Below are 9031 nucleotides of genomic sequence, written 5' to 3'. Positions count from 1 at the left end.
GAGAGAGAGAGAGAGAGAGAGAGAGAGAGAGAGAGAGAGAGAGAGAGAGACAGAGAAAGAGAGGGGAGGGTGTGTGAGTGAGAAGGGAAATAAAAATGGTAACGATGACCAGGATATTATCGACAGATTAAACCGCCGTTCATTTGCACGTCTACTGTTTGAAAAGTAATTACCTCGTTGTCATCGACAGACCGCCATCGAACCACGCGGTGACTCAACAGCTGCGAGGGCGAACCTCTTCATTACTTTCCAATACCTCTGCACTCGGTACGATATCTATGGGAATAGGAGTGTACCGGTTTCATGTATGGGGCGAGTTTGTGATTGGAATGCAGCGACAGCTTGGAAACTAGCGCAACAATCATATTTGTACTACTCCCACTAAATAAACTTTCTCTCTCTCTCTCTCTCACACACACACCCGCGCGCGCAACACACACATACAAAATACAAAAATTTTCTTTTTACTCTGGTTCAACTTTTCGTAATAGATATTTAAAGATATCAACGAGAAAGTGAGTACAATTCAGTACGTACAATTCAGATTTAATCAAATATTCTTGAAATATAATATTATTTGTGAAATAACATTCTTTTTTTTTTTATTTTTAAATAAATTCAATTATTAAGCAAAGACGCTCACGGTTTACAAACGAATAACGATTCAAGCAAAATTCTTAAGAATGCGAGATTCTCTCTCTCACGAATGCGATAAAAAACGTTTACAAACGAAGCAATTATTTTAACCTTTGTACGATATTTTGTCTATTACTCTGAAGTGCACATAAATAATAAATATTAATAAAAATATATAACGAATTTAAATTTAACACGTTTACTTTTAACTATGTACAATAATTTGTCAACATTTCGACATTTTAATGTTGCTTAAACGTTTGATGTATCATATTCTGTATTTTTTCTGTTACCCCCCCCCCTCCTCTCTCTCTCATTAACCCTTTCACTTACTCACCCTCTGCCTCTTTCTCTCTCTTTCCTTCTCGCTTTCGCGCTCGTGAGTAAACATTTCAAGCGACTTTGAAGTCGTTCACTGGTTAAATAGCCCCGCGACCAAAGCAATTCCGTGTTAGAGTGTTTCGAATCAAAACACCCTCGAACTGTATTTAGAAGTGATTGTCTGTTTGAGCTTTGGAGATTGCCAGCTTTCCGATTGTTATTGGCGCGCAAGAGTAGAGAGGGAACGCGCTGATCGAAAATTATAAACCTGGTACTTTGATCGGGATGCTGCAACATCAATACACACAAGATACATATGCACATTAACGTACTCCTCAATGACGGAATCTAGCTATTTTCAAGTCAAGGGGTAAATCGCCACATTGGAGCAGTAATGCCCATTAATGCCCTAATCATAACTTCATACCGCTTATTATTGTATAATACACAATTCTCTCAAGTAATGTCTCGGTAATGCCCCAAATTTGTATACCGTAATGCCCTTAGCGGTTTATCTCTTGTTCTGAACGCATAAGCAAAAATATCTTCTTCATAATTTTGTTAACAAATACTTTAATCAATCAAATAATTGGGTTAACCACTTGATCGTATTTTTACGAAAATAAACTCAACAATATTGAATATGAGGTATCACGATTTGGTTCCCTCGACGAGAAGTACGTTTAACGAGCTCGTGAACTAGAAATTGTGGCACAAATACACGATTTGCGATCAAATATTGCATTCAGGATAAGTTTCTTTAATTAGCATGCGGAACTGGTCTCTCACATCTTAAGCTTTTCAGACTTAGAATTGGAATTGTCTGCGTTCCGAATGAGAAGGCTGATTTGCATAAAACACGTTCTCGGATAGTTACACGCATTTTGCAAGGATCCGACCTCTCGTTTTAGAAGAACACCAAAAGCAATTCGAACAGAAATCGAAGCGAAGCCTTTTGATTACCAGCGTGACTAACGAGACTTCGTTCTTTCTCGGAAAACGCGAGAAGGGCCGTTCATTCGGTCGGTCGTTCATTCGTTCGTCCTATCTACCGAGGATCGATTTAGCAACGGCCTCACCGTTTTCCCGACAATGAGAGATCGATTTCACATTTGTAATCGGGCGAGCATCGTGTCAACTTCTATCCCTACCGTTCGCCCTATCTGCTCTTAAAAAAAAAAAAAAAAAAAAAGAGAGAGAGATAAAATAACGATACGATCGAAACGAAGAATCCGACAAAAGCTATTGTAGCCTGCACGTAATCACCAAAGTGAGAATTCAGGTCGCGAAAATGAAAAGGGGGCGAGAAGAGGGAGACAGAAAGAGAAAAAGCATGCACGTGGATACAACAATCTGTTGTGAGTGCCGTCACACGAACGAAAATTTCAAAAATATTCGTAAAAAATCCAGATGAAATCATATTCTGCCAAAACCGTCACGTTTCTATGCATAAACAAACAATGCGCAAATGCGCGCCGCCGCACCTGTTTTGCATTTGGAAAAACATGTATATAATAGCGTAAAAAAAATTGTGCAGTCTCAACTATTTTCAAATGCAATATCTCGATGCAGTGTAGCTAAATGTCATATTTTATGTAAATACATGAAATGTACATAAATTTATGTTTTATTGATCCGAGATATAGCCAGTTGTACGCGCATACGGATTATGCGTAGGAGAACGTTTCGAGGGATAAGCACGACACGGAACACAAGGATAAATATTTGCTACAATATATTACAGATTGCGAGTAGGTCATTTCGGGACTACGGCGCACATATGTATGTATACACGCCGGAATACATACACATATGTGCATACAAACGCAATAGAAGCTCCATAACTTAATACACGCTGTCTCCTGCACGGATAGGATAACGTCATGAGACTCATTGCTAAAAGATAGCAAAATCGAAGCGCATTCTTCGTCTCGCGCCATCGATATCATTCCGAATCCGGCATCGTATAAGAAGCTTCGCGCGATGATAAGAAAAGTTATGTAATACACATGCAATAAGCGGAACGAAAAATTTCGATCGAAAATGCCCAAGAAATTGTTTGAAGAGATGCACTGGACGATGGACAATGAAAATTTCTGTTTATATCGGGCGCGAAGTAATCATAACAATTTTTGTGTAAACATTTAATCGAATATTGATAACAAAACTAATTTAATAAAAATGGATTTTAAAATCATACGCTGTAAAGCCCTGCTATTGTTTTATTTCGCTCGCTGTATCACGCATGGTATCCGTAGGTGTGAATCGGTGTGAACTATGAAATAACAAACACCACATTAAATAAGCAGATATATATGTACATACGAGGGACGGTAAACAGCGGCCAAAATTTCGGAAATACCAACTTAAGCCCGCGAGCGCATTGCCATATTTCGAAGCAAATTCGATGGAAATCATTAAGTCCGATGACTAAGCTAAGAAAATAACTAATTCGTGTACGATCATGTATAATACGATAATTTTCTCATTTTTTCTGTAGTGTTGAATAACAATTTTATATAACTGTCTAAAGTTAATTACGTGGAGTTGCAAAAATATATTTTTGCGTGCGTAAAAATATTTTTTAATATTCAGATTATTTATAATCTTGCATATTGTTAAATCTATAGTGTCAAATTTAATCTAATTTAAGTCGCCTCCTACTTAATATATCGTTAATTTTACACTATATATATTGTGTATCAAATTTGTGTTCATTGTTTTAGTGTAAAATAATAATATATTGAATAGGAGCGGTGGCAACTTGCATTATTAAACTAATAACATTTTCCACTGAGAGAATTAGTGCAACAACTTAGTTGCACTAATGCATACTGAGTGCAACTTTATTGTTTCACTTTGAAAACCAGTTCACATATTTTTTTAATGTTTAATATTCTATTGATAAAACTGGTGCAAAAAACTTGCACTGAGCTCAACTTTTTCTCCACCATCTTTGCAATTAGTGAAGACTAGTGCAAGTTGTGTGAAATTGAGATCGTATTCGTGATAAAGTATGATATTATATATGATATTACATTGTTCTAATTAATCAAATTAATGTCATAACAATAACATTGTGTTAGTTTTGATGTTTCTAATAATAGCTACGCAACATGACATGTTAACGTTTAAAACTTCTTAAATATAAAAAATTAATTTTATAAAATGTTTTAAATAAACAAACGAATCAGAATATTATAAAATAAATAATTTAAGCTTGAACATATTTATATATATTTTAGGGGTATTATAAAATAGATGTCTTATGATATGTTCCATTGAACTTTTTTCTTTTCAATTAGGTTATTTATGTTTATAAAAATCCGAGTAAAAATCTAGATTATACATATTTTGTCATTAAAAGTATAAAATGTATGAAAAACTTGTGTTACATTAATTAAAAGTGATCTATTTCTTTGTCAAATTTTATACTGATACCTACATAGCAATACTGTATCTTTCAGTGATAGCATTCTATAGTTAAGTAAACTTTGTCAATCACACGAATGTAACACGACGTTCGAAATCTTTTTTGTCAACTTTGTTTAGATTTTTTTGAAGACTCCACCAATATATTGGTGAATATTCAAATACCTTCAAAGATTACTAACCGTATTGTTTTTAGAATGTATTGTACCTACATGTATTCTTTTTAAAATCATAAATTTCTAATCATTAATTAAAATTTTATATCAAATAGTATATCATAATTATCAAAAATGATTTCAAGAAAAACTGTCAATAAAAATTATGTTCTAGAAATTCATTTTATTAAATTTCATAATATTCATTTTATAGATACATATTTTTAACACAGAAAAATTAACTCTTTTCAAATTATCATCTTTTTTACAAAATATACATATCACTCATTTGCTAACACAAAAACAAAATTCCAGAAATTTGAATAAATGTTTTGAGCCATTCAAATATTTTATATTAATTTTAAAATGCAATTTTGGTGTAATAATTGATTAGAGAGAAATATAAATATGTTATTTGGAACTATTTTTTTTCTTTCTTTTTGTTTTTTTGCTAAAATAATGTTTTGCAATTTAAAAATGACAATTGTTTAATTATATCCTTATTGCAGAAAAAAGGCAACATACCCTTTTCTTAAAACTCAAATATGATAATCCAATTCCAATTCGTCCATGCAATCCGTTTCTGTAACTGTTAACGACAATATCGGCATCATTATATAATTCAGGGCTCGATAAAATAACTGATAATTTTTTTAAAAAATAAAAAATATATAATAAGTTCCAGAAACTTATTTAAAATAAAAAATATAAAATACGTTCCAAAAACTAATTTAAAAATTAAATAAGAAATAAAAGTCAGAGGGAGTTATTTAAAATAAAAAATACTAAAAATACTAAACAACTTTATTTAAAAATATAATTTTTAAATAACTTTATTTTAATACGACCGAGCCCTGATAACGTCATCGCACAGATATACGAATATGTAAAAAAGCAACGACACTACAACGAAACCGAATTGTCGTCAAAGACAAGAGTAAAAAGTCTTGCATAACGCATAAAGCATAAGAAAATGAACCAATCAAAGTCCTTCATTTCTTTCATTTCCATGAAATAAAAGACTCTGATTGGTTGATTTTCTGATGTTTTATGCATTACGAGTTATGCAGAGCTTTGTGTTCCAACCTTATTGAGCTTTCTACGATCGAAATACTACAATTATACGGCACATTGTCAGCTTTAGATTACGAAAGAATGCAGATATTATGTTCAATGTTCATTTCAAAACCAAACAATAATACTACATCATCGGTCGCGAAAGCAGCAAGAACCGTTATCGTTCATTCGCGTCCCCACGACATTTGAACGACTCTCGTCTCGCAATCACGCGAATGAATGATTTCACGACGGTTGTTGCGCAAAATAAGATCTCGTGTCGAGACCTTGAAGCACTTACTCGATCGATGTCGCGCGTTCCCGCGTCCCAGGCTGCTGTCCTGATTCCAACTGTGAGACTGCTGCCGCTTGAGAAGTTCGTCCCGTCTTATCTCGCCAAGTCTATCCGTGCAGTCGTTCGTTCGTACGCTTTCTTACGGCAATGCGACGGGTTAATCGAATTAATCGCACGAGCTAACGAAAGCGGGTGCGAAGCACGAGCTGCAGAGACGCCTCTTCGAATCTGCCGCCGATCGCGCGCGCCTTTCATCTGCACACGACGGTGACTGACGAAACAAAACACACTCGCAAGTCGCACGCGTTCGAATCGCGCAGTCCTCCTCGCGCACCTCGGATTCCTTACGCGCCCCGTCACGTAAACATGACCGCGCGCGTAAACAAGAGTCAACCGAACGCGATTCCTGGAATTGACCGGCAGTTGTTTCGCTTTTTTTTATCGCGCCCGAGATCGAGACACGGCAATTCGGGAAGAATCGGGACCACTCGACCGTCATCGGTCGCGCGACGCCGGCTTCATCTTGTCTCCGATCAAGTCGATCACGACGCGCGACAACTTCATGTTTCTCAGCGAGCTCTCTCGCTCTTGCGTTCTTGCGAGCGCAAGGATCGTGGACGATATTCTGCCCACCCCCCGAACGTACGTAATCACGATAACCACGCACGCATCCACACAACACACACGCACACACGAAGAGAGTTCACTTGACTTCTCACTTGCGTTTCACGAATCCCGGAACGAATCCACGATACCGGCTCGGAGAGAATGACCCGGCGCCAACTTCAACGCGTTGCTCCCCCGCGGCGTTACGCCGCTCGACGTTCACATGTGACCGCGCCGAAACTGGGGCACTCTCGCGCACACTCTCTCTTCCCCTCTCTCACACTCACTCTCTCTGTCTCTCTTTCACCCCCTTGCCGAATGTCTGTCTCTCTCTCTCTCTCTCTCTGTGCCTCTCTCGCGCTTGGAAAATCGCGGAACAACACACGGCACGCGCGAGTCGCACAGCCCGACGACGCGCGTTGTCCTCGCGAAGGAACGGTAAACGATATACCTCGAAACTTGACGACGGTCGAGTACGTCGCGGAGCGAAAAAGCACGACACCTCAACGCTGGCGAATCGGCCCGGTAACTGAGTCTAGCGGTGTAGGGGAGAGTAGCGGCGTACGGAGTAGGGGTGGGGTGCGCGAAGGCGACTGCGAGCGAAGGTACACCCATGCGACGCGCATGCGCCTCACGCAACGTCCTTGTTCTGCCGCGCGCGCGGTCTCACTCGAGTCTCTCTCGCTCTCCGTTCGAACTTCGTTGCTCTATCCGTTCGCTCTCTTTCCTTTCTCTTTCTCGCACCCTACCTTCCTCGCTCTCTCTCTCTCTCTCTCTCCTCATCTGCCGCCCTTCGCATCTATGCGCCGTATCGCCCGCGCGTCTACCCGCGCCACTTTCTCTCTCTCCTCTTCCCGCATTCCTTTCTCTCTCCCGTCCACGTCCTTCGCGTTCCCGTTATTTCGCGCGCCCGTTCGTTTTCTCCCTCTCGCGTGCCCTCTTTCGTGTGCCAAGTTTCCTCATTCCTCTCGCGTCTATTCGTTTCAACCGTTGTTTTCTCCTCTCTCGTTCTTTTCGTCGCGCGTTCGTTTCTTTTCTACCTTATTTTTTTCCTTCGTTCTTTTCTCGCGCAGTTTCGCCTTTTTATTCCCGTTCTTTCGTACATATCTTTTTCTACTTTTATATCTCTTCCACTTTCCGTCTCTCTCTCTCTCTCTCTCTCTCTCTCTCTCTCTCTCTCGCACGCGCGCGATCGCAGTGCCGCCTTTTCTTCAGTTTAACCTACTGCACCTACTCTGACCTTTTCCTCTCGTCTAACATTCGTCTCCAATTTTCCTCCTTCACCCCGTTTCTATTATATCCCCGTCCAACGGACTTGCTCGTGTAACGGCTTCCTTACTACGATACTCGCCTTCATCGTCCGCCATTATTTCGCCGGAGCGCTGTTAACTGTAACATCGCAAAACGATAAATTAATTTGTTCGCGTAGCAACGATGGCCGCGAGCGTTTTCATGGCGTTCCAATTACGAGTTCGGCGTTACGTCAGGAAGAGCATCCAGAGATGTCCATTACGGTGCATAATTGCAGAGAGCGAAGAGGTAAGTGGATCAAGTTGTTACAGCTACATCGCATCTCCTTGAGAAGGACTTCGTCCGTGTGCATTCTTTTTATTTTTTTTTTCGTTCTCACGCCTCTCTGAGATGAATCGATGAGGATCAAAATCGATTGCTAATTAATGCACTACACGTAGTCATGCATATTTATTTTCATAATTTATGTGAAAACTTTAAGTTAATATACATGTAATTGGAACTCAGAACTGTAAATCTATTTCAGACGTAAATCTATTATATAATAATTTAATATTATTTCTAATATAATTAACTATAACAATTATTCATAATAACTTGTAATTTGCGTCGAATTTGAAAACAGAATTTTTGTTTATAATTTAACATATATATTTTATATAATGTAATCATTTTAATATAAGATACAAGGTAGTGCTAACAAAATATCATATTATTTAATTATTTTATTAAAACTATAGAGTATTGGTTTTTTTTAAATATGTGAATAAATTTTGTAGGTATTTCGTGGAAATTCTGTTAAGTGTGGCATCACCAATCGGAATTGGGTGGAGATGAAGGCGCACACATTAGCTTGTGAGTACAATGTACGAAATGTCATACCATATGCTTTACATATAATATTTATTTTTAACAGAATTGATATACGGAACTGGAATAAAATTAATTACCACAGCCTGTTTCTAAAAAAATCGTCTCTAATGGATAACATTCAACATGACCACCGTTTTTCCTCACAACTTCTTAGAGATGCATCCTTGTATTTGGCTGTTTTTCGACTCAAGTCTTTAGATAAAGCACAACCGCACGATGTGGGTGGAACTACCATCTCCGAGTCTCTGCCACACCCTTTGTTTCAGCGAAAAACAATACAACTTTCAGTTTATGCACAACATAAATTTTAAATCAACCGTCTGTCCACCATTTCACAAACTGATGGGTATGTGTCTTCACCTCTATCCAATTGTAACTCATAATATAATATTACATTGACAGAATT

The 9031-nt window shown here is 38.2% G+C and overlaps 1 protein-coding gene across 2 annotated transcripts in view; it reads right to left on the bottom strand.

Moving 5' to 3' along the window:
* LOC108754863 (semaphorin-2A) overlaps nt 1-9031 on the bottom strand; it is a 361619-nt gene that overhangs the window by 277359 nt on the left and 75229 nt on the right. Inside the window, exon 1 of one of the 2 annotated variants that reach the window (XM_018497495.1) lies at nt 5902-6210. The exons of the other annotated variant lie outside the window; for it this stretch is intronic. The gene's annotated coding sequence lies outside the window, so the exon portion shown is untranslated. Of the gene's footprint in view, nt 1-5901; nt 6211-9031 lie in introns of those variants that run through there. 2 annotated transcript variants of the gene reach the window in all.

Source organism: Trachymyrmex septentrionalis, unplaced genomic scaffold, assembly GCF_001594115.1.
Source record: "Trachymyrmex septentrionalis isolate Tsep2-gDNA-1 unplaced genomic scaffold, Tsep1.0 scaffold81, whole genome shotgun sequence".
NCBI classification, from domain to species: Eukaryota; Metazoa; Arthropoda; class Insecta; order Hymenoptera; family Formicidae; genus Trachymyrmex; species Trachymyrmex septentrionalis.
This window is presented reverse-complemented; position numbering and strand designations above follow the sequence as displayed.